Source organism: Mus musculus, chromosome X, assembly GCF_000001635.26.
Source record: "Mus musculus strain C57BL/6J chromosome X, GRCm38.p6 C57BL/6J".
Classification (NCBI taxonomy): Eukaryota; Metazoa; Chordata; class Mammalia; order Rodentia; family Muridae; genus Mus; species Mus musculus.
This window is the reverse complement of record NC_000086.7, coordinates 99,556,713-99,582,428: the sequence shown is the minus strand read 5'-3', so window position 1 is coordinate 99,582,428 and position 25,716 is coordinate 99,556,713. Positions and strand designations below refer to the sequence as shown.

Genomic DNA, 25,716 nt, shown 5'->3' with positions numbered 1-25,716 from the left:
CCAACAGCCTGATGCTATGCATCCAGTAATGCCAGGGCCTCCCTGCAGAGGCACAGCCGTGTAACACAGGGAGCAAACCCTTCCAGCTGCCCCCACCGGTGCTTCTCTCCCCTCCTCCTCCCCTAACCTTTACCACATTTTCCTTTCATAGCCTAGTTCCTCACTGCTCCACCATAGCCACTCCCAAGCTTCCAGCTCCTGAGCTGCCTGCTTGCCAGAGTCTCTGTCTCTCTCTTCCTTGCGTGCCTGCATGTGTACCACAAAACCCACAAGCTCTCAAAACAAAGCAGGGAGCCGCCTTGCCCACGTGCTGCCCCTTTGATGTCCCCTTTCTGGCAGCTGTAGTGGCAACCCAGCAGCCTTCCACAGGCTTGCGTCCCAGAGGGGGGTGGGTTCCAGGCGCGAAGCTCCATACACAAAGGCCCAGGCCCAGAGGAACATGGGTCACTGGAAACCCAGGAAACAGGGAGGGATGAGCCAGAAGCTCAGGACCCAGGAGGTCTTACTCAGCAACTTCATGCCCAGGGGGTCTCTGGAAACCTGATGTTACCATGATTCCAAGAGAATCTCACACACATATTGCACTGCAGCCTAGAGTCGACAGAGCACCTTGGCACCCGTTAGCCTCATAAATCCTCACTGTGGCAGAGTTGGTAAAAAAAAGGGGGGGAGATGGGGGATTCAGGATGCCTGAATTTGAAACTCTCTGTGCTACTCCCTAGCTACAAGACATAAGGAAAGTCACAGATCCCAGCAGCTCAATGCCCTATCCTACAAATGAGGACTATCTCACCAGCTCGCTGTGAGGTGTGCATAAGGCCAGCCTAGTACAACTTTCTGAGCCAGTGGCCCCTATATAGATACACACAATACCCAGTCCTATAAGCCAAGATCTCTAGCTCAGTTCTTCCTCCCACATCTTCTCTGGGAAGACGGGAAACAGAAGGAGCTGAGGTGTATGAAGGAAAGTGACCCTCCCAGGCTGAGGATCTAGGATTTCAACCTGGCTCCAGATGTCTTCAAAGCCCATCCGTGGTCTTTGGGAGACCTGGCCTTCACAATGCCATGCTTGTTTAGCTTTTGAACTAGACCTGATTTCATTTGTGAGTCTAGTGCTGCTTCCACGGGCCTTTGTGGGCCACCGTTTTGGATGAGATGTAGCCACGCATCTGTCTCTCAACCACACCACAGCCGTCCTGGCTTTTTTCTATGCCATTCTTGTGGCATGGAGGGGGGAGGTGTGCTTCTTAAGGTAACGAGGGTCAATCTGAAGATGGTCTCTGAACAGAGAGACCGTGTTGCACATGTCTCTGGAGTAGCAGTGCTTAGGGAAGCAGGCAATGGGTACACTTCTGATCTCTAGACAGTGGTCATGTCTAGGCTTTACCCATGACGGGCCTCACTTGCTCTGTGGGTGCTTTTCTCTTTCTGCGGCATCTGTTTGCACCTGACCCCTCTGCATCATCCTCAGCTTGAGTGCCAGATTCTTTTGACTGCTGTCCCTAGGGCTCGGGATGTTGCTCATAAAGCAGGAGGCTGTGGGAGCCCTAAGTGGCAGAGGCAAATGGGCTTCCTAGCTATTGCTGCCATCCTCAGCCCTAATCCCATGTTTCCATGGTCGGGTTCTCCCTTGTCTCCTGCCTCCTGGCTCCTGGCACACACCAGCCCTGCCCAGGGCCATCCCCACTCTCAGCTCCACTGCTCAAATCACTGTGACCAAGAGCAGGAGCCTTGCCCGTGTTGCTGACCCATTAGGTGTGAGCATGGGGGAAATAGGACCAAGCAGGTTGATCCCTAACACTCAGACCTCCAGAAGCTGTGCTCAGAAAAGGAGGGAGTGCCTCATATATCCCTACTGGGCCCCGGGGTAGGACTTGAGGCGTAGGTGTCCCTGAAACAACCCTCCATGCTGTACAAGACAGGTATTCTTGTTAAAGTCTTCCACAGTAAGCAGCTAAGAGAGGTTAAGTGATTTGCCCAGGATCCTATGAACAGGAAGTAGTGGAACCAGGCTAGGGCTCAGGACTGGATCTCAAACCAGTGTGTATGTATTTAGTGGGCTGGGAAACTCAACTGTGTAGGGGTGCAAGGAATGGGGTATTCTGCATTCGGGAATGTGCCTCAAAGCAGAAGTTTCAGTCCCGTGAGCACATAGTTAAAAACACAATTAGCTCAGTCTCATATCATGAGCCAGTTGTCCCTGTGTTACTCAGGAGGCCATGTTGGGAAGCTCACCAGAACCTAAGGGTTTAAAACTCCATAGATAACATCAATGTCCTGTCTCAGAAACACAGGGGAAAGAACTGTCTTTTCTCTTTTAAGGCTTGCTGCAAACTCCTGGGCTTTGAGATCCTCCGGTGTCAGCCTCCCAAGTGGTGGGGGTGGGGGAGGGGCGATAGGCACACCACCAAATGTTTCCCTTATTACTGTTGTTTGATGCAGCCTAGAACTGAGGATTCTCCTGCCTCAGCCTCTCAAGTGCTGGGACTGAAGACATGTGCTACCGCACTCAGTTCAATTGGTTATGTTGTTGCTGTTGTTTTGGCTTGGTTTGGTTTGGATTGTTTGTTTGTTTGTTTGTTTGTTTATTTATTTTTTAGACTAGGTCTCACCTGATACAGTCCTGGTTGTCCTGATACTTGCTCTGTAGACCAGACTGGCCTTGAACTCACAGGGACCCACCTGCCTCTGCCTCCTAAGTGCTGAGATTAAAGGAACTTGCCCCAATACCCCATGCCTGGCTACAGTGAGTTATCTTTCATGGAAATGTTTAGGAAACACATTCCACCTTGTTAGCCTATTCTTCTTAAGGATTTGCTCATTACTGTGCCCCACCCACCACTGGCACCTCACCCTGGCAGTCTCCTGCATCATGAGGCCTTGGCTTGTCTGCCTTCCTTGCACGCTTGTACCTGGCCTGAATTGTTTTCTGTTTTCCTACTTCACTGCCTACTCCCTGCTGTCAGGCTGTCAGCTCTCACATCTTGACACTTTTAGTGTGCCTGCTTCCAGCAGCCCCACTGCCCCCACCCCACCCACTGATTTACTGCTTCTAATTTGCTGTGGGCTTGGGAGCCAAATAACCGGGCTCATTAGAGTAAACAGGACAAACAGGACGGGGTTGGGGTTATAAGGAGGGTCCTCCTCAGGTAACCTCTATTCATTGGTACATTCCCACCCCACATTCACTTTCCCATTCACCATGGTCGTCCTCATTCCTGTAACAGGGGTGACAGCAACACTGCGGGCTGGGGGGTGGTGTTAGGATGGAATGTGATCCCAGACCTTAGTCTTAGACATCTGGCCAAACCATCGAAGAGTGCCCTCCATCCATCCAGGTGAATCCAAAGGCTCTGTCCCTCTCCCAGTGCCCCCAGAACCACCCAGCCATGGCAGGAACCTTCTGAGCACAGCTGTACCTTGCTAGGCACCTCAGCAGTCCCAGGGCCTGCTTCTCCCCCAGCCTGGGGGCAGGAGGCTGCACTGAGAGGAAGCACTGAAGCAGATTTAGGACTTGGGTGGAGTTTGAAGCCCCCCAAAGCCATTTTTCAAAGTGAAAACTGAACCAAGCTGGTCTGAAATTGTGGCTGGAGGATAAATGTGGACCCCATGGTGTCATTTTATGGTCAATTTTCAGAGTGTAACTGCACTTTAAGCACTAACGCTGAGTAGCAGGAAAAAACTTCTTAACCGTAAGATCTATTAAGAGTGCAGAGCTGGCTCCCAGGGGCGAGGTGGGAGTGTGGAGGCGTGAATCATTGCAAACAGGTCTAGCTCAGGCTCTGGGGAGTATCCCAGCCCAAGCTAGGCTGCAGCAGGGGAACACCATCCCTGGAATGCTGAGGGGGGCTTCTCTAGGAACTCTAGGCCCCAGTGATAGTGGCCGAAGAGTTTGAAAACATACCCTGCCCTAGACAAGGCTTGCACTTGGCCATCGTAAACAGAAACAGAAAAGAGGAAGCCCTGGCACCATGATGGGACTGCCGCTGTGATGATGGGGTGGACTGTGCGTTGGAAAAGCCAGCTGGCCACTGAGCAGAGCGGGACTGATGACTTTGTCTCCCCGGTTGTCCCATCAATGTGGATTTGCAGGAACAGCAGCTGCCAGGAAAAATGAGGAAAAGGCCAGAGACGGCTAGGTTATTTAGGGCCAAATATCTGCACAATCTAGGGCACCGTGATGGAGGGCATAAGGAGAAGCTAGTGATTGCAGACAGCAGATGGGCAGGGAGCCTGGGTGACCAAGTGACCTCAAAGGTTAATCCAGCTGGAAAAACTCTGACTCCGATGGACATGAAATGAAGGATCAAACCAGAACCTCCACCAAATCAAAGGAAGGGCTCCTAGCCTGTCTTGGAGCTTTGGCCCAGCCACTGGGACGCTGGCCAAGACCCAATTGAAATTTAGGACCACAGCTGCATGCAAAGGTTCCAGAGGATACCCAGCTGGGGAAGGGGGAAAAGGAGACAGAGGGTTGGGCCTGGCAGTAAAGAACCCTCAGCTGAGCCACAGTCTGCTGTGTAACCTTAAGTCAGTGTCTCCCCCTCTCTGGGCTTCATTATACTTGCATTCACAGTGGGTACCACAGTGTGAGGAATAGAATTTGAACTTGTTCAAATCTTCTAACCCAGTGTTTCTTAACCTGTGGGCCACAGCCCCTTTGTGTGTGTGTGATCTATGACCCTTTCACAGGGGACACCTAAGACCATCAGGAAAGCCAGGCGTCGTGGCGCATGCCTTTAATCCCAGCACTTAAGAGGCCTACAGAGTGAGTTCCAGTACACACAGAGAAACCCTGTCTCAAAAAACAAACAAACAAATAAATAAACAAAAAAGACAATCAGAAAATACACACATTACATTATGATTCATAACAGTAGCAAAATGACAGTTATGAAGTAGCATTGAAAATAATCTTATGGTTAGGGCTCACAGCAGCATGAGGAACTGTATGAAAGGGTCCCAGCATTATGAAGGTTGAGAACCAGTGCTCGCAGCCATCATCTATAAAGTCCTGCCAGCTAGAACGTTACAGAATTCCTCTGACTAGTATGTTCCAAGAAAGGGTTTCCAGGAAAAACAAAAAACAAAACAGCAAAAGAAGGTCTGGAGATACACAGCTTAGTTAGTAGTATACTTACCTGTCAAGCAGGAAGACTAGAGTTCAGTTCCCAGCAAGGCATAAATCAGACACACTGGCATATGCCTGCAGTGACTTCTAATCCCAGCACCCAGGAAATAGACACAGTTGGAGTAGATGATCAAGATCAGGGTGCTTGGGAATAAGGCTCAGCGGGCAAAGTCCTTGCTCTTCAAGCATGAGGATATGAGTTTAGATCCCTAGCACCCAGCCAAAAGCTGGAGATGAAAAATTAGCAACAGAAGGTCTGAGTATGGTTTGAGATACATCTGTAACTCAGTGCTAAGGAGGCATGGGAACAGGTTCTGGAGTTCACTAGCCAGCCAATTGTCAAGTTCTGGGTTCAGTAAGAGACCCTGTCTTAAAAAGTAAAGTGGGAGCCGGGAGTGGAGGTGCACGCCTTTAATCCCAGCACTCAGGAGGCAGAGGCAGGCGAATTTCTGAGTTCGAGGCCAGCCTGGTCTACAAAGTGAGTTTCAGGACAGCCAGGGCTACACAGAGAAACCCTGTCTCAAAAAAAAAAAAAAACAAAAAACAAAAAAACAAAAAAACAAAACAAAACAAAACAAAAAACAAACAAACAAAAAAACCACCACCAACAACAACAAAAAAGCAAAGTAGGGCCAGCAAGGTGGCTCAGTGGGTAAAGGTACTTGACATATAAGCCTGGTGACCCGAGTTCAATCTCCAGAATACACAGAAAGGTGGAAGGAAAGCCAGGTCAGGAGGCAGAGGCAGGTGGATCTCTGAAGTGGAGGTCAGCTTGTTCCTCCAGGACAGCCAGGGCTACACAAAGAAACCCTGTCTCAAAAAGCCAAAAGAGGGGGAAAAATGGAAGATCTGACACCACAAAGATGTCATCTGACCTCCACATGTGCACCATGACACATGTCCCACTGCACATATGCAATGATAATTTAAAGAACAGTGCAAAAAAAAAAAAAAAATAAGGCAGAGGAACAAGACACAAGACAGTGTCTCAAAAAAGCAAGCGAACAAACAAAGCACGCACTAGGTGCCAGTGAATGTCTTAGCTGCTGATCTCTGTGAATTCATCTATTGTTCCCGATTGCTTTGCCGTTGGAGCGCTCTTACCTTTATTTTGCAGATACAGAAACCTGGACCACAGGCTCAAGCATCAAACTTCCTTGGAAACCAGAGCTCCTCAACTCCTCCTACTCCCTGGTTATCCTCGGACTAGGGTGCCCTGCCCTGCTCCCTCCCAGGGCTCTCTCCTGCTGAGCCAGGTGCATCCTCCTGCTGCTCTTCACCTCTACACTCCACTCCCTCCTGGGGAAGCCGCCAGCAGGCTCAGATTTCTCCTCTCCCAGACTGGAGCTCACCAATAGACCCAATAGACCGGGTGCTGCACTCTGAGTTGAGCAAGAGAGACTCAGAACTACCCCCTCTCATCAGTGAGCCCTTCCTGGACAGAAGGCATCCCAGGTTGTGAGCAGGCCTGAGTACAGACCACCCCACCCCACCCCACATACACACATGCCTCACTGGGCAAATGTGGAGTAGGGACACTGATGAGGGCACACTGGAGGAGGTTCCAGCTCATGGTTAGGTGGGATGTCCTCAGGTTTGTGCAAATCACCTCTCGGAATCACAGTGAAGAGCGTAGGGACTCCTTTCTTAATCAAGCTCTGTCTTTGGGTATGGTAAAACCATTAAAACCAGCCCTTCCGGCTTTAGATGGGGAGGGGTAGACTTACAGAATGGGTAAGAATATGCTCAAAATTGCACAGCAAGTCAATGATGAAGACTAATTGAAACCTAAGGCTCCTGACTCTCCCAGGCAAAAGACATTCCCAGTTCCACTCTGCGCTGGGACAGGCCACTGTGCACAAAGCACACTCACATGCACACCCCACCCCTGCACCAGCAAGCACTCATGCATATGCTACCAAGGGAAGCAGCTCTTGGGAGTTGAGTGGGAGGCACCTAGAGGCCCAGATACAAGACTGCGAGACTGGGAGACCGGGATACTAAAAGCGGAGCTGTACACCTAACATTGGAGCAGGCACAGTGGAGGGGAGCGCAGGCCTTTGCCTGCCCTGTGGCCTGCAGATTGCCTGGTGTGCTCCAGAGAAAGGGAGGGAGGGACAGAGAACCTCAGGCTCACAGTTCAGTCTTCATTGATGTTTTTCAGGCTTTGGAGGTCCTGGACAGTCACTAGTCCATCTCAGATGTTCTCTCACACCGGCAGACTCCAGGAGTCCAAAGTCCTGTGTGGGACGCAAACCACCCATACCACCCCTGCCACCCCTGCCACCCCAGCCCCCACGCACCAGCAGTTTTCCAGTCGGCCCTGTGCCACAAGGGGGCACTGGTACTCCATGGCTCAAGTGCGATGGTCCGCAAGCTTTCTCCTGGCTTGGGGGGGGGGGGCAGCGGGAGTTTATGTTCGGCTCCCCCATTCCTGGCACCCTCCCCATTTCCTCTTGGAAGCCTCCCTAATCCTCTTACTCTGAGGGTCACATCCCTGGGCCCGGGGACGAGGTGTTTCATTTTCAGTTTGCCCCCACCGCCTCTGGGGAGCTCACAGAAATGTAGGGAGGGGGACCCCTGGGCTGGGGTCCTTTCTCTGCCCCTCTGGCGACCCCTCTTTCCTGCTCTGTTCCACAGCTTGTCCCTTTTAGGGGTGTCTCTGTATTACCCCCCACCCTCCATTCTCTGCTCTGCCTGTGTCTTCGCCCAAGTCCGTGCTCAGTGGACTGTTCTCTCCTTCTTTTTATTTCCCCCTTAAGGACTTCGAGCTTTCGTTCCCCGTGCTTCCCTCTTCCTTGCATCCTCTCCAGCTCGCTCTTCTCCACCTTTCCTCTCCTGCTCCTTCTACCCTTGCTCTTCTGAAGGTCTGGAACTGCAAGAGTCAGAAGCCAACGTGGAAGGTTCTGGCTCCTGTCCAGCCTTCCTGGAGGCTGCAAGTCGCTCCTGGCTTCGAGTCTAGGGTGCTACAGCCCCCAGGCTTGTGTAGGTAGACAGTGGGAGTCAGGCTGGCAGCATCTAGCTGCTGGAATTTGGGTGTGGATCAGGCTAGATCAGAAACTCTTCAGTTCTCATAGCAGACACAGCTTCTCCTGAGACTGGAAGATTTGAACCCAAAGCCTGGGTGGGGCCTATTCTACAGCCTGGCCCTCGTGTTGTGATTTTTCCTGTATCATCTCCCAGGGGTCTAGTTAGCCTTTATATAGTAGATAGAACTCTGAGGTCTCTCCCATCCCTTAATCCGCCCCCTCCCTATCAGTCAGTCTCTGGAGATCTAAATAGTGCCCTGCTCAGCTTTGCCCTTTGCTCTCACAGCCCCCAACCACCCACCACCCACACCGCACCACTTTCAAAGACTATGTACTGTTGACATTGAGGCCCTGCTGTGTCTCTGCTGCAAGAGAAACAGATCAGGATTGGATTAGGGTCACACTCTCAGTGTGCTGACAGTCTTCTGGGATAGTTGTTTACCAAGTCCAGGGATCCATGGTCTATCATTGCACAGTATCAGTGCACAAGTTTGGGCAGAAGGAAGTGCCATACCAATGTATGGGACACCCAGGGCTCCCATGCCACCCTTCCTAGGATACAAATGCAAGGTCCATTATCTATCTGCCTGTCATTTTTTAGCTTCTAAAAGAACCCCTTTGTGGTTCAAAGACAGAAGCCAAAGTTCAGAGAGAGCCAGGGACTTGCCCAGATACACACAACAAAGTGAGCAAGCCTGAGTGAGTGCAGGTATGAGCATGTGCGAGCACACACACACACACACACACACACACACACACACACACTCCTACCTCAGTGGGCAAGGTGCTAGCAAACTTCAAGCATGCTGGAACACAAGGGAAGAGTTGTACCTCCCACGTGTAGAGGCGACAGTGGAGGCTGGTGGAGAGGAGGGAGGGTTGGCCATGGAGCAACTTGCTGTGAGCCTTCAATGCTTAGGGACAGTTGCCCGCTACCCACATTTTGTGATTGATACACCCCCATCTTAGGAGGAAAGCAGGTCTGGGGCAGCCCAAAGTCCTTACCACAGCTGAAGGGTAGAACCCCCACCTGACAGTGTGATTTATCACCTCTCCTTTCTCCCCTCAGCCCCCAACCTTCCTGCAGACCAGAGTGGCAATTCACCTGTTTTTGATTTGAGATTCAGGTGGACTTTTCTTTCTTTTCATCAAAGAAGTAGTGAGGGGAAGGCAGGGCCCCATCCATCACCCTAGCCTCTCAACAGCCTTGGGGAGGAGGAGCAGACTGGGAGGAAGGAGAGGCTCAGGGACACTGCAGCAACCTCCTCTGCTCCCCCAGGGAATCGCCCAGATAGTCAGGCAGGGTGGTTCTGGCCCAGACACCCACAGGGGCTCCACCACAGAGCTAAAAAAATGCCTGAGGCTTCAACTATGAGTGTGTGAACCTCTTTGCTTGCTCTAAATCCTAATGCCTGGCACAAGGGTTGAACAGAACAACGTTTAACACTTGAGGAACAAGGGAGACAACTCATTTGACTTTACTCTCCCGCTCTGGGTCCCACTGCTTCTCAGGGACACCCAGGGACTCCATTTTTCATAAATCTTAGCACTGCCCCACTCTCTAGATGAGACTGAGACACAGACTGGTAAGTGATTGGTCCAAGGTCAAATCACAGAGGAATGAGGTCCAGATTCAAGTACAAAAAAATAATTTCGACCCCAGAATGGTAGGCTAGCCAGGAAAGAAAGAAACCATGGCATTCAACCACTGCTCTATGCCAGGCATGTGTGTGTGTGTGTGTGTGTGTGTGTGTGTGTGTGTCAGTTCAAGGCCATTTCTAACATTTATGGAGTCCCTGTGCAGTTACAAAACAGTATCCCATACTCCAGGAATGACCCATCCCAAGGGCATGGACCATGGCCTGGAACAAGAAACCAGGTCGCCTGCACTAGGCACCCAGGACAATACTAGGCAGCATATACAGTGCTGGGGTCACTGGACAATCTTTTCTGTGGCTGATATGAGAAGTGAAGAGAGGAACCTGCTAGGCCACAATGGGTGGGCTACCTCCTTGTCATTTTCTACCTTTATCATGATCACCATTATCACCACCACCATCCCAGGCCCCCTCATGATGCTACAATTACTAATAACAGGGGCTCTGTTTGATACTCCACTTGCCCTGAAGCAACCCATTTTCTCCCTGCTGGACTCTTTCCTCTTCATTACACCCCTCTTATTTTGCAGCTTGAAGAAATGTGTTCATGGCTGGGCCAGCTGGACCAAGGTACCCCTGGGTAGACTAGAGAGACCAGAAGGAACATTGGAAACAGGGCTGCTGCATAGGCTCAAATATGGCCTCTCCGTTGCTGTAAGGTCTTGATCTTGGACACATGACACATGTCTTCCTTCCTCCATCTGAAGGGGTACAGTGTCCAAATCATGCTGGACTATGTGAAGTTCAGGAGGTCTGCTCCCCTCTATGGACCAGGAGGTAAGAACAAAGCACACTGGATCCTTTCCTGAGCCTTTCAGCCATACAGGATGCCAGAGGCAAGCTAGGCTAGTGGAAAGTACGTCTCAGGTTAGTTCACATCCTCTAGCCTCGGTTTCTTCATCTGAACATTGGGAATTAAAACACATACCCTAGCAGCAAAGAGGTGGGTGAATCTCAGTAACATACACAACTGTGCCCAGCGTCGTCATTCACATGATAAGCATTTGTTCATTTTCTAAATGATCATTGAACATTTACTATAGGGCACAAGACAGCGAGACAAGAGTATGGACTCTGGAGCCAGACTACCTGAGCTTAAAACCTAGGTCTGCCTTTTCTTTATTTCCTGTGTACACTGGCTGAGTGACTGAACCTTTCTAAGCTGCAGTGATCCCATGTCTCAAATATGACTCCATCCTCTTTGGCTGATGATAACTGAATAAACTAATCTGTGCAATCCCGTGGTGCTCTGCTTCACATAGCAAGAGTTCATCAAATGTCAAGATGCTATTCTAAATAGAGAAGCCAGAGAAATGGACCCCCCCCCCATGTGCATGGAACATCCTACAAACAAGGGTTGCTTCTTTTTATTTACTCTTCTCTTGGGGGTGGCTCAAGGCTAAAATTGGCCTTTGCTTCTTCAAGGCCCTCTTCCAACCAGTCTCTAGGTCTTGGAAAAAATTGTGTAGAGTTGCTCATTGAGTACCTTGGCTGTGTTTGTGCTGGATGTAGAGACTGTGGAGAAGAGTATGACTCAGCCTTCATTCATCAAGGATGCTCAGTGAGGACCAATGAAGGCTAGAGTATGGCTCAGTGGTGGCACATGAGGCTCTGGCTCAATACTCAGCTCTGGAGGAAACAACAGACAGACAAATGAGATGATGACAGTGGGGCCTTCCTGGGTTCACATTTGTTGTGGCTTTAGAGCATGGGTATAAAGGGGGTTCTCATTCAAGTGGGCAAGAGATGGTAGAAGAGAGCTGTCCGCAGGGCTGGACATTCTTACCTACATCTCACAGTTGATGAATGAGTGTTGAAGGGATGTGATCAGAGCTACCCCCTAGCGAATAGTCAAATTGAAGCAGGGCCCCAAATGTCTCTATGGATAGCCTATAAGCCCATTCCCTGCATCTAGCTTGTGCACATGTGCGTGGGGGATGGCGGTGGAAACATGATTAGAAGGTGGGTAGCTAATCATCTGGGTGCATCCCAACCCAATGCAGAAGGAAGGGGCAAGGGTGACTCTCTCATGTGTCTTTTCACCCCAAGAATATACCGTGAGGAAGACTCTTCCCCCTCATCATACACCAGCAAGCACGTGTGCGCATGTGCACTACACATACTCCCTCCAGCCTTCTCTGCTTCTAAAAGGATCAAACCAACGGGGCTGCAAGGGAAATGGGTGCTTGGCAGCAGAGCAAGTGGCCTAGGAGTGGTGTCAGGCTCTGTAAATATTTACCCGCTGGATTAGAGCAGAAGTTGGAAACATTAGGCAGCTGAAAATTACTGTTTTAATAGTGTGGCTGATAAATCCAAACTTGGGGGGTTTGTTTGGAAGTCTCAGCTTCTGGGAATTTCAGCATGTAAACTCTGGGCCTGGGGTGGCCAGGAAGGGAATGGATTGGATCCTGTGGGCTGGTGGGTAGGTATTTCTGGAGAAGAGAGCAACCAGACCTGAGATGCCCCAGTCCTTCAGGTCGGGACCAGGCATGGTCCACTATCAATTTATCTACTTCCTCACGTATCTGGTCATGAGATTGTGGACAGGATGAGTAACAAGCAAACATTTGCTGGGTACCAAAAAACATGCCATTTATTTTAAGGGGTGCTGTAACTCGTGGTTTCTTTCATCTTCTTTAAAAAACAAGCAAGCAAACAAAAACAAAAACAAAACCACTGTACATAATTTATTATGAACAGTGTTCTGCCTGCACATATGCCTGCATGCCAGAAGAGAGCACCAGATCCCATTATAGATGGTTTTGCAACACCATGTGGTTGCTGGGAGTCGAACTCAGGATCATCTGAAAGAGCAGTCAGTGCTTTCCAACCTCTGAGCCATCGCTCTGCTCTAGCCCTCCTTTATCGTGTAAAGGCAGAGGGAAAGCAGGGCTTAGAGAAGACAGGTAACCAATTCAAGGGCACCAATTGAAAAGAACTAGAAAGGAATTTGACCTGCAGTGTCTCTGCTTCCAAAGTTGTGTTCTCCCAGGCACACTATCCTACCCCTTCTGTGTGGGGTGCAAAGCAGACTGGTCACTGTTTCTAAGAAATCTCAACCACAGTGCCAGAAAACACAGTGCTCAATTTCAGCTAGCTCCTCCTCCTGCCAGCCACAGATCTAGAAAAGATGCAAGTGATGCTTCCAAGTGATTCAAGCTCTAGGGAAAAAAAGGCTTGTGCCTTAAGAGAGAGTCAGATAATGTGCTGTGCTGTGCTGAGGTAGAGAGAGATTTTATATGCATGGGGCCAGAAGGAAAAGAAGTGGGGGGGGGGGGTCTTTGTACAAGTGGCAGTTAGGGATGGCCTAATGACAGTGGCTCGGTCTGTGGGCTTACAGTTTCACCTCCTTGCACACAGCCTACCTTCCAGCTGCTTCCAGCTGAAACCAAAATCTCACCTCCTCGTGGCTCAGTGCTGAGACTCTGCCGGGTGACAGGGCTGTGGAGCGGCTTCATGATTAGAGGGCATTCTGAAGACTGAATGGATCCCAGTGGCCAGCTGGGCCCACTGACAGAGGCAGCAGGAGAGAAGAACGCACTACCTGGGCATCCAACAAGACTCCACCATGGCTGTGGGCAAGTCACTTCTGGCCTCTGAACCTCAGTTTCTGCATCTGCCACACCTACCTTGGAGACCTTCAATGAGGCTTCATGGAGCTCATGATGTGTGTGAGCTTCACACATTGCTTATCACACATAAAGAAAGAGCAAGGACATCCTCTTGTGTAAATGGATACTTCAGTATCTCAATGAGAAAGGACTGGGCTTCATAAAGCCAAGTTAATCCTGAAATATCTCTTTGGAATGGTGGAGCCACCTCTGCTCTGGTCAGACAAGAGAGCCTGTGGGAAGATTTCCTATCCACTTCTAAACTGTGGGCTCAGTGCAAGGAACTTAGTTTTCAGATTGGGGCATTAGAGGGCTCAGGGCTTCAAACTTTTTGCCTCGGGGGCTCAACAGCATCCTCACCTACCCGGTGTCCTCTTCCTGCTCTTTCCCCCAATCGATCGTCCCTTCAGCTTTCCTCTTTCAAATGGCAATAAATAGGCCCTCATTCTGTGGGTGGGAGAGATGAAGGAGGGAATGTCGGCAAAGAGGAGGTGACAGGCAGGGCTGTGTGTAGAGAGCAGCCAGAAAGGGGCGGGGGTGGGGGAGAGCAGGCAGTCTTGGGAAAGGTGTGAGTGAAATGGAAGAAGCTGTTCCTCTGGGGCTGCGTCCCCCTCACTCCCCAGTAAGGAGGGAGGGGGCGAGAAGGCAGACCCAGAGGGGCTTGAGGCCATCCCCAAATTTGGTAATTAGGCCTCTCCGTGTGGTTTTCCTGCTCCAGAAAAACGCTAATTTATTGCAATTTGAAAAATGATCGAGACGAGGCTGGGGACTCAGCAGCTGGTGAGAGAGAGAGAGAGAGAGAGAGAGAGAGAGAGAGAGAGAGAGAGAGAGAGAGAGAGAGAGAGAGAGAGAGAGAGAAATCTTTTTGTTCTGTGGGGAATTGGGCTGCAGCCCCCGCCCCCACCCTGCTCCCTGGCAGGGCCATCCTTCTCCCAGCGTCGGATGTCGGCAGGCTCCTCCCAGGAGCGGCAGGCCTTCTTCAGGAGCCCAACCAGGCGGCATTTATCAAAAGACTCTCAGCTTCTGAGAGCAAGCGGAGAAGGAGAGGTGTGTAGGGAGAGAGGGCTGAGAGCCAGCCAGGGTGCGGTGGGGCGGGCTCCCTGTCCGTCCCACCTCTCTCTAGACTCGGGCGAGGAGACTCCACAGCCTCTGGGGTCCCAGTGGTGTGAGGCTGAAGCTGGGATGCTACGCCAAGAGCCAGGAATGAGGCTGGCTACAAGCTGCGGGACGGTCTCCTGTTCTCCGCTGGCCTGCCAAGCTATGTCCCACCTGCCTGGCTGCCCCCTCACCTCCATTGTTCAGCCAGACAAAAGACAATTATGGGGCGCGGGGGGTGAGTCCCTGCGCCCAGCCGGCAGACTCAACACACCAACAAATTCCCCAACTTGCCGCAGCCGCTGACTGGTTGGGCCTGACTGAACTAGACAGGCCTGCCCTTGCCCCTCGGGTCTTCTCTCAGTCTGCACCCACCACTCGCTGGCAACACTGCTGTGTCTCACAGGAGCTGTCCCAGCTCTGAGCTGGGGGTCGAGATCGGAAAGCATCTGAGGATCCTTTGCCCATGCAGGGGTGCTCCAAAGTCGCTGTTTCTTCTTGGACCCGAGGGCCTCCCTTGTTATTCCTCCTGACCACCCCCCACCCCTGCCCCCAGTCTCAACTCCACCATCATCACATCAGGAGATGCTGAGTCTAGGCACCACTCTAGCTGAGCATGACAAGGCCAGGCTCAAAGGTGGTTCTAGAAAGAGAAACAGTGTAGAAAGATAGGACCACTCAGACACATCCCATTATCGCCTTGTCATAGCGCTGGTGTGCATCTGCCTCGCGTTTTTTCCAGCTCCCTCACCTCTGCTGCTACCTTCCGCATCCTCCACTTCTGCCTCATCTTTTCTTTCTCCTTGTACAGTGACCCCCCGGTAAGTCAGTGATCCACTCCCAACTGCCTCCCCACCACTTTGCAAGATTTATTTTACACGTATGGATTTTTGAGTGAATGTGTTCTCTGTTCATCATATGTGTGCCGGATGACCTCGAAGGTCAGAAGATGGTATTGAATCCCTTGGAACTAAGCTTACAGATGGTTGTGAGCCAACATATGGGTCCTGGGAGCTGAACCCAGGTCCTCTAGAAAAGCAGCCAGTAGTTTCAACCACTGGGCTATCTCTCCAGACTCATTGGCATTTTCAGTTTCTTTACCACTAACAAATGGATCTCCTGACCTCTGAGAATCCATAGCCTGGAAGTGACATACCACCAGGGCCCACTAGTAAGCAAGACACATTTTAAAGTAACAAAGCATCCATAGATGTGCAGGGAAATATTTATGTTAGAGTCTTCAGCTCGGGCAACCTCTTGGGGGCTTATGGAATCTCTCACATCTGGTTGGAGCTTAGCAGCAAGAAGCAGATCCGTTCCTGGTCTACCAAAAAAAATGTTCTTCATCCTGTTCCTCCTTCCTGGTGGGCCAGCAGTAGCCCTCTGGAGCCCAGGAGCCAAGGAGCCAATGAAATCCAGCAGGGGCCTAAGGGTTGTGTCTGTTTGTGTTTTAGCTGGCAGCTGCCTCTTAGTGTAGGATGATCTGCATTCTTGCCTAGTCTGGACTCAGCTCAGGTGCCACCCAACCCAGCCTAGTAGAGGCCGATAAGAGACGGCTCAATAACTTTGAAGACACAGGCCTATGCTAAGTCACAGTGCCTCCACATAGTCATGTCGGCTCCAAGGAGACGTCTGTCCTTGGTTACTGTGGCCACCCAGTGCTTCCCCAAGTAGATCTGCGAAGCAGCAGTACAGTAGCCTAAGCTTGCACCGCAGCTGTCAGAAGTGCAAGCTTTTGACTGCATGCATCCCAGTCCCACTGAATAAGAGGAGCTGGAGGAGCACCCAGCAAGTTGTGCCTTAATCACTCTTCCTGGTCATCTATGCTAGAGATTCAGCAAAAAGGACTCCAGTCCACCTGTGTTCAAGTCCCAGCTTAGCCATGACCAGCTGAGTAACCTCGGACAGACCAGCAAACCTCTTTAAGCCTTGATTTTCTCATCAGCAAAAGGGAGAACATAGCACCTGGCTACTGGAAAATAATATTTATCTTGATTTAGTAAAACAACAGCAACGAAAAGTTAACCAACTGAGGCTGCCTGTCCACAGAGCTATGAAAAAAATATGTCAGAAATCCATTATGGCTGGTAGCCAATGAATGGTCCATCTTCTTGGTTACCCTTGCAAATGCTGTTATCTGCCATCTATTTTGAAACCCCATGCCTTTAATGAATGTTAACACTTCACACAATTACTTATCACAAGAGCCCATCCAAATCATTTCTTCCCTGGGAATTTTTCTGAGTCAGATCAGAACTGAAACCTAAACAGTTGATCTTAAAACACGGAGTTTGAGTCAACGTGGTAGCATTCATGCTAGCACTCTGGAGGCAAAGACAGGAGGAGCTCTTGTTTACATAGTTAGAGGCCAGGCTGATCTACATAGCAGGTTCTAGGACAGCCAGGGCTATAGAGTGATACACTGTCTCAAATACACACACACACACACACACACACACACACACACACACACACACACACACACACAGTTTGCTGGCCCAGTGCAGCAGTGCCTACCTTCAATCCCAGCACTTAGGCAGGCTTGCAGAGGCAGGTGGGTCTCTGTGATTTCAAGACCATCCTGCCATTCTGCCAGAGCCACAGAGAGACCCTGTCTCAACAAACACACTGCACACTTTGCAATCTCACATGCAACATGCCTGGGAGAAGAAAGTTTAGGGACATGCACTGTGGCCACCAGAATCTCTGTGCCTTCCATCTTTCTAACCCACTGTCCCAATCCTCACTTCACATTTAAATTCCTACTGGGTTTCAGCTGCTGGAGGCTCAGTTACCACAGCACCACTCTGTATGACAGAAAGGAGCAAAAGAATGCATCCAAACTCAATCGCCTTCCTTTTAAGCAGCCACCCTAGAAGTCTTATGTGACATTTTCTTTTCTATCTCATTGGGCAGAATTGAGTCATATGTAGTCATAGAAAAGGCCAGGAAATAGTCTTTAAGCTAGGCAGTTCTGTCATGGGTTAAAACTAGGGCTTTGTTTAGGAGGAGAGAAGGGCAGAGTACGCATTGGGTGGGAGCTACCAGAGCTGTCTTTAAAAGCCTGACTCCCTTCTCCCTTCTCCCCTCAACACTGATGGTTGGCTGGGCACGGAGGGCCTTGTGTTCCCTCCTCCATGGCGGCGGTTACCACTCAGCACTGAAATCCAGCAGCTGGCTTCGTGAGCTCTGCGAGCAGAAAGAAGCCAGTGTCCCAGCTGACACTTAGCTCAGTATAGCTCCAGAGAGATGCTGAGTGGCCATGCCAGCAAGCAGACAGGAGACAAGAGGACACAGGGGGCCACCAAAGGGGCAGCTTTTTGAGCCAACCTCAGTAAGAACTACAGCTCTGCTCTTCAGTGACTCTGTGACCTGAGCCATTAGTAGCAATGACACAGGGGCACTTGGTAGAGGCTGGCCAAGTCGTTTCCATTGATTACCTCATTGCAACCGCGGTGACATCAGCGCTGTCATGATCTCCATTTTAGAGTATGAAAACTGAAGATGGAGCGGTTTGTGCTAGGTCTGCCAGCTCCTCCGAGGTGGAGCGAGGCTGTAAGGCAGTCTAAGGAATTACCCCACCTGCTGAGTCAGTTTCTTTATAAACCTGCCACACCCTGGGTGGGCTCCTGAGCTAAGATTTGGAGACCCCCTTTACTGGATCGTGCCAGACATCTCATGCCATCCATCCCACAAGAGAAAACGCCTCCTATTGTGCCCAGGACAATTAAGGAACTTTCCTTTCTCCCTCCAGTGCAGACAGAAGTCCAGTACTGGCAGGTTTGGACTCCCTTCAGAAGCTTCTTGTCAGTGTTGCAACTCTCTGAGCCCGGGCTCATCTTTCTCTCATTACAGACACCTTGCACCCAGGAAACCCTATGTCCTTTAGTAGATTACCCCCGACTCTCTTTCTGAAACAGAAGCTCTATTTAGTCCTAGCTATACTGGAATTCACTATCTGTACCAGGCTGGCCTCGAACTCACAGAGATTCTCCTGCTTCTTGAGTGCTGAGATTAAAAGTGCGTGTCAGCACAACGGGCATTTTTTGTTGTTGTTGGTTGGTTGGTTGGTTGGTTTGGTTTGGTTTAGTTTGACACAGGGTATCACACTGTAGCCCTACTCTGGCCTAGAACATAGACATACAATGGAGGCTGGTCTGGGACTTGAAGCAATCCTCCTGCCCCACTTCCTTCCTTCCTTCCTTCCTTCCTTCCTTCCTTCCTTCCTTCCTTCCTTCCTCCCTCCCTCCCTCCCTCCCTCCCTCCCTTCCTCCCTCCCTTCCCTCCCCTCTCTCTGAAAATATCTCACGATGTAGCACAGGCTGTCTTTGAACTCTTGTTTCATAGTCCTCTTGCTTAAGTCTCTCAAGGGTTGGGATTAGAGAGATGACTCCGTGGTGAAGAGTGCTTGCAGCTCTTGCAGACAAACAGTTCAGTTCCCAGCACTCACACTGCATGGCTCACAACCATCTAAGTCCTGCTCCAGGAGACCTAACTACTTCTGGCTTCTACAGGCACCCACATGTGCACACACACACACACACACACACACACACACACACACAAATCTTGACAAATACAGATGGAAGCCAGATGGGGCCTATGACCTAATCCCAGGTCTTGCAGATCAGTGGTAAACCAGGGCTTTAACTAGCAGTAGACAGTACTCTCCTCTAAGGGCTGTTCATTTGTTTCAAAGTGTGTGCTCCAAAATCCAGACTCAAGACCACTTCTTCCAGGGAGAAACCAGACAGCTGACTCACCTGCTGCATCACCTGCATAGATCACCTGCATGGCTGCTCTGCCTTCCTGACACATGCAGATGACACTGTTGCAAGATTGTTTCCTGTCTGTCTGAGATCTCTGAGTGGGTATTAGAGACTCTGCCCCATGGACCTGTGCATTCATAGAACCTAGCCCTGGGCCTGTCCCGCAGTAGATACTTCCCGAGTGTTTGATAGCACAATTACTGAATGAATGGAGAACCAAAGAAGAAAAAGAAAAAAGAAGACTGAGATCTGCCATTTCCTTTGCCTGGGGCCTAAGGCACTGCGTGGGTGGTGACTGCCTGGGGCTGGCACACCAGGAAAAGTGAAGAGAGAAAGTGACATTACAGGAAAGCCGACTTCCCGTGGCATTAATAGCCCAAGTGTTGTGCAGGAGTGAAGCAAGTGGCAAAACAGGTGTGTGAAGAAATAATATGATCTTCCTCCCCAACCCAACACCCACATCAGCGTTCAGGGAGCGGCAGCCAGAAGATTAAAGCCTTGGAGTCTCCCAACAGTGCCGATCAATATTTAGTATGACAAGAGGCAGAGATTGCTATCAGCCAAGAGATTCCACACACAGACACACATGTGCAAAAGCAAGGGATATAACATTATTTCTACCCAGATGCAGGGAAGCCAATAACAACAACAGCACTAATGATGAGAAGAGTTCGTGGCCGCCTGATAAAGGAGCTTTTCTGATTCTTTTGCTGAGATGATAGCTCCTTGGGCGAGAGCCTCACTTAGTCTCCATGTGTCCACCCCGCTGAGGTTTTGATGTTCCACTTTCATCAAGAATATTGAGCATGAAATCCCCACATTATGTGGGCTGTCTGGCGACAGCTGATGAAGAGATGGAGTGTGGAGCCGAAGAGTGCCAGGGACACCCGCCTCTGCTGCCCAGGGACAAAGCACTGGCTTAATTGGGCCCCAGGGAACAGCGGCAGCCTGAGGGAGCAAAGCAGGGGATATCTGGGCCCTCTGCCACCCGTGTGCACACTAGCCAGACTTGGCAGCCAGTTGCAGCATCTGAGGGAGGCTGAAGGAACCTCACCCCCAAGGGCAGTGGGGGGGGGGCGTCAGGGATGGCTCCGTTGCTATTGGCCCTCAGAGGGGATGGTGTGCCAGCACAGGCCTAGGCTCTTGGGCTCAGCAGGAAAGAATGTCAAGAGCTGTAGGATTTAGCTTCCAGCTGCAAATCTAAGTCCCCAAAACCAGGGCTTGAAGAGTGTCCTGCTCTAGCCTTGGGAGCTCCTCTTCCTCCAAGCTGTAGCATGCAGCACAACCTGTGAACATCCTGTGGACCCAGAAACAGATCAGAGCAAGAAATAGGCACCCAGTACAACCTTTCAAGCCCTGTCCCCAGTCACACCCTTTCTTCAACTAGGCCCCATCTTCTAGAAGATCCAACAGACCCCAGAAGTGTCATCATCAGCTGGGGGGGGGGGTAGGGGTGGGGGGGTAGGGGTAGAGGGTGGGGATTTCCCATTCAAACCAGAACAGAAGGCAATATCGCATGTTCTTTCTTTTGACAGAGGCTGGAACTGTATAGCACAGGGTAGCCTTGAACACACAGAGATTCCCCTGCCTCTGCCTTCTCAGGACTGACTGGGAAGAAAGGCGTGTACTGCAGTGCCCCGCAAACTCCTGATTTCCTTAGAATTGTCTGACTGCTCACAACTGTTATGCAATGGTCTGTTGCCTGAGCTGTCTTGATTGACAGGCAAGGAAAGTGGTACTTTCCAAGGGCTTGGCTCACTCTGTGAAAGTAGTGATGGGCAAAAGTGCCCCCAAAGATCTCTTGGAAATCAGTAAGGTCAGTTGCCACCTAAGGGAGCGGTTCCCTATGTAGTGCAAAGGCTGGTTCAAGAGGAGATTAGGGGGGAGTCTTAATATGTTCCTTAAGTCTGCAAGAGCGAGAAATGACGCAAGGCTTCTGTTTTGTGTGCTCTGTTAGATGTCATTTGTGTAGCCCACAGGCTAGCCTGTGCAAGGCTGGGTGCAAATAAAAATAGGAAACTCCGAGAGAGAGAGAGAGAGAGAGAGAGAGAGAGAGAGAGAGAGAGAGAGAGAGAGAGAGAATATTTCCAGGTGGAATAGCATGGTATATCACCCATTGTGGAGCCCTGCAGACCTCTCTGGCAGCATGCCCATGAGACTGGCACTGGCTACATCACTGCAGGATGGAGGGTGCAGCAAGCTGGAGCTGGGGCTCACACTTCAGCACTCCTCCTCCTGCTCATGCGCTGTAGGCCTGGCAGCCCTTCCAAGAGCCCTTGACTGCTCAGAGAGAGCATGGGCACAAAGCCCAGGAAAGACAGAGGCCTGCTGACCCTGAGGACTGAATTAGGAGGAAATGATTGGAGAGGTGATCAATATGCCCCACTGCAGTTCATTAACGCCTAATGAGTCCTCTGCCTCTGCCTCCCAGGACTGTCACCTCTCCCTGGCCCTGTTTGCCATTGCCATTTGTTCTCCCATGGGCCAATCTCAGGAGAGGCAGTGTGGGGTGAAGGCAGACAGATACCTACTGATAGGGTGCCCTCGGAGTCTTCCGAATGCAAGCTTTTCGTAATACAGCCGAGGGAACTGAAGCCCAGGGAAGGAACACTGTGTATACGGTGAGTCTGGTGCACCAGTGAGTTGGAATTGGGTGCCACCAACCCTTCACCAGGCTCCCTTCATGCTGCCTTGACCACAGAACCTCAGGAGCATCCCAGCCTAGCCTCGTGCCAGCTATGCTGATTTCCCAGGAACTTAGCTTCCTCGTCTATGATAAAGAAGCAATCTCAGACCACTGAGAGCATACAAGAAAAAAATAAAAAGTGCGCCCAAGATTCCTTGCATTCAAAGCGGTCAGGCATGTAGCATTTCCCAAGACCCTAGCCATCATCCTGGGAGATGAGGGAGGGACAGCAGGGAAAGGGAAAGAAAGGAAAGCTGGAGTCTTCAGTGAAGCAATGACATAGAAGTCAGGCAGACCTTGTCAGCTCCAGTTCAAGCTGCCTTCCCAATATTAACTCATTTGCTCCCGGAGCAACTGGAGGCCAGAGCGGGGTGGGGGAAACTCACTCAAGCCACCCAGCAAGAAAGTGGCAGAACTCCGAATCACTACTAATACCTGCTATACACTCATGTCCTGGTGATAGCAGTGGTACACAAAACAATTGGAATCTTCAGACCCAGAGGTAAGGCATGTGGCCCTGTGACAGTCACTGACTTGGGCCTTAGAGATGGAGAAGACACAGATTGGCAATTGGGAAGCTGGAGAACATGAGTGATATACATATATATCTACATATACACATGTGTATATACATAGTTATACATAGTTATGTTTTAATTTGAACATCTGAATGGCCTTCTTTCGCCCTGGATACACACATCAGTGACTTTGTATGGGTCAAGGTCTACAGTGAGGGCACTCCTTCACTCGGATCACCAGAGCACAGTCAGTGAGGTATCCAGATCCTGTCACTGGGTCATAGACGCAGCTTGCTTGCTTTGTCATAGAAGGAGCATGCACTTCCATTTAGTCGATCGGCATCTTGGTTTTGTTGGGTTTTGTTTTGCTCTGTGTTTGAGAGGCAGGATCTTGCCCAGGCTGATCTGGAACTCCAGGGCTCAGAGGACCTGCCCACCTAGGCCTCCCTAGTAACTGAGAGACACCTCCTAACTCAGCAAAGCCAGCCAATCCGAAGCCTTTCCTGAAACTGTCTTCCTTGGTGATGGGAAAACTGTCTCTTGGCTGCTACCAGAGCTGTAAGAATGCTCAGGGGTTTATGCCCTGTCCTTGGGCAGGGCCTTGTGACAGCTGTGCCTGGGGCTAGATATATTTGTTCTCCTGACCACCTGTTCCACACTTAGCCCAAGCTCCACCAGATACCTGGGTGCCTTACCTTCATCCAATTTGTCACCAAGTCTCTCAGGTTCTTACATCTCAGGGTTTCTAGGCTCCTCTTTTCCTTTCCTGTCAGCTGCCTCAGTGGAAACATAGCCTTGTTATATCTCTTGTATGAAGATGGCTGCAACCCACTTCTCACTGCTCTCTGGGTTCCAGTATTCCCCCCCCCCGAACCCCCAAACAAGAAAACAAAGCTAAAACAAGAACGTGGGCTGGCAAATGGGTACTTTCCTGATCTCACCGTAATTCAGACTGTTGAAGGAAGGCTGGCCATCTCAGAAAGGAGTGAAATGCATTTGTCACACACCTGCGGGCCAACAGTCCAAGACTGGAGGACTAAGACTGTTGTAGTCTGGTTGCAGACTGCTGACATCTCTAGGTACAAACAGCCTGTCTAGTCGGGATAAAAACTATCATAAAGGCACATTTGTGCGCCTCTCTTTGATTATCAGACTACTGAAAATGGATTTCCAGAAATTAGTATTTCCCCTGAAATCTTCCACTGACAAATAAAATGGCAGGAGCCTTGGGGCCACCCAGAGGGGGGGGGGGGCTTATTCCAGGAACAAGAGTCACAACTTGTCACGAGATCTTACAGGACTTTAGAAGCCAAGACTCCCTGTCCACTCCCTCACCAGGTACGGATATCACTTGTTCTCTTTTTAAATGCCACTCTCAAGTCAGGCCCCTCAAAGACAGACTTGGGGGAGTCACTGGTGTGTTCGTCCCTCTTCCCACGTGACCGTATTACATACGTCTCACTATTCATTTGGATCCTTTCATTGGCTTTTTGAGGACAGATAGCTAAAACTGGCTTGTTTGAAGCACAGACTGTGACACCCCCCCCCTAAGTGCAATGACACAGGCACTAATCCTTCCCTCCATGGTGCTATTATCACATAAGGCCACCACTCTTACTTAGTACCATCATGAATCTTGAGGCATCATGAATACTCACACCACAGTATTTCTTGATTCAAACATAACACTTTCTTAGGTCTCTTTCTTGGTCACCTCATGGATGACCATGCACCCATACTATTTTCTCTCTCTCTTTCTCTCTCTCTCTCTCTCTCCCTCTCCTCTACCTCTCCCTCTCTCCCTCCTCTCTGAGTATGTGTATGTGTGTGTGCATATGTGTGTATGTGTGTGTTTGTGTGTCTGTGTGTATTTACCTCATAGTATCTCCTTGACATTCAAGCCAGTGTTTAGAATGGCTGCTTAACCACCTGGCTCATACCCTGGCCATTTATGACCTGGGCATTTCCAAATCCTTCAGCTGTTCACAGTACCTCTTAAAATAGAAATGGCCCTAAGTCTGAGGGCCCAGTGCTTCCAGAACAAGCCCACTTAGCCTCCCGTCACTGGGCTACCTGTCCTAACACTTAGCCTTTATTAACTCCATCTCCAGCCAGTGCTGGAGGGTGTCCCTGTTCCCTTTGTCCTCCTCCCTCAGTGTTTCTGTAGCCTTATCGGGGTCCTCGGGGCCACATGCAGGCCACAGCAGAGCTGTTAATTTCCAAAAGCCAGCTGAAGCTGATTTACTCACCTGCTGGTGGCCCCTGGCTCGCACACAGGAATGTTTCCAAACAACCTCCTAGACGTGTTGAATATACTCTCCACCTGCCCCCACACATGCTTGGAATCTTGGCCTTTCTATCAGCACAACCCCCCCCCCCTCCTTTTTAGCCTGCACTTCATCCTAAGCAAGTCTTCCATTCCTTTCTCTTCCACGAACTACCTAAAACCCTCTTGAGCACAGACCTTCCTTTAGAGCAATGTTGATCCAAGAAATTGCAATCGCCACAACGACCTGCTTTCCTCTGTGAATCTCTGCCCTTTCCCAGGGCTCACTGCTGGCGGTCACAGTCTTTAAAACAGACTTCTGCCTCAGGCCTGGGAACCTAGGCGCCTCAAACCCACAGCTCTTTTCTTCTGTCCTTTCTATTCTCATGCCAGGGTTGTCAGTGACCCCCCCTTCCCCGTGCCCCACCTGCCCCCTTGCTATTGCAAAGCCTAAGCGGAGCAAGCTGAAAATCATTTAACATCACAAGAGAGTCTGTGAGGATGCCCCCCAGCCCACCGCGAAGACAGCCTTTTACATTATTAAACAGAATGCTTAACATCGCCGCTTATAGCATCTGCATATGGAGTCAGGGCCTCCCCAAGACAAAGAATAGGTACTTGAGGTACATCTGCATGACCAAGAGGCCAGCTTGAATGTTCAAAGCCAAACAAAGGCACCGTCTGGTCACAGGACAAATTTTAGAGGCTCCCCTTAGAGACCTGACCTGGGTACCACAGCAGTTTTTTTTTTTAACTACCCTTTTGGTCTCTTGCCTCCAGCCTTTGAGGATTCAAAAATGTTAATGCCCAGTCTCAGAAATCTCCATTACACAATTTGAAACCTCTCCCCATTCATTCAACACAGTTATTTGCTTTTATAAGTAACACCCAGGACACGGAGGGCGTGAGTTTTCACTCACATCCACAATGATTTCTTTAGGATAAATACCTAA

At 50.3% G+C, this 25,716-nt stretch overlaps 1 long non-coding RNA gene across 1 annotated transcript, besides 1 other annotated feature; it reads right to left on the bottom strand.

Moving 5' to 3' along the window:
- Window positions 13,121-15,851: an enhancer, noted in NCBI's record as "VISTA enhancer mm1347". NCBI's record gives its function as "enhancer in: midbrain (mesencephalon)[5/8]" and the evidence as "EXISTENCE:transgenic organism evidence [ECO:0001131][PMID:17130149]".
- Window positions 19,552-25,096, bottom strand: Gm31155. Its single transcript, XR_878184.2, has 3 exons — window positions 24,962-25,096; window positions 23,193-23,270; window positions 19,552-20,590 (listed from the first exon to the last, which is right to left on the bottom strand). It is a non-coding gene; the product is annotated as a predicted gene, 31155 (long non-coding RNA).
- Between the last annotated feature and the right edge of the window lie 620 nt (window positions 25,097-25,716).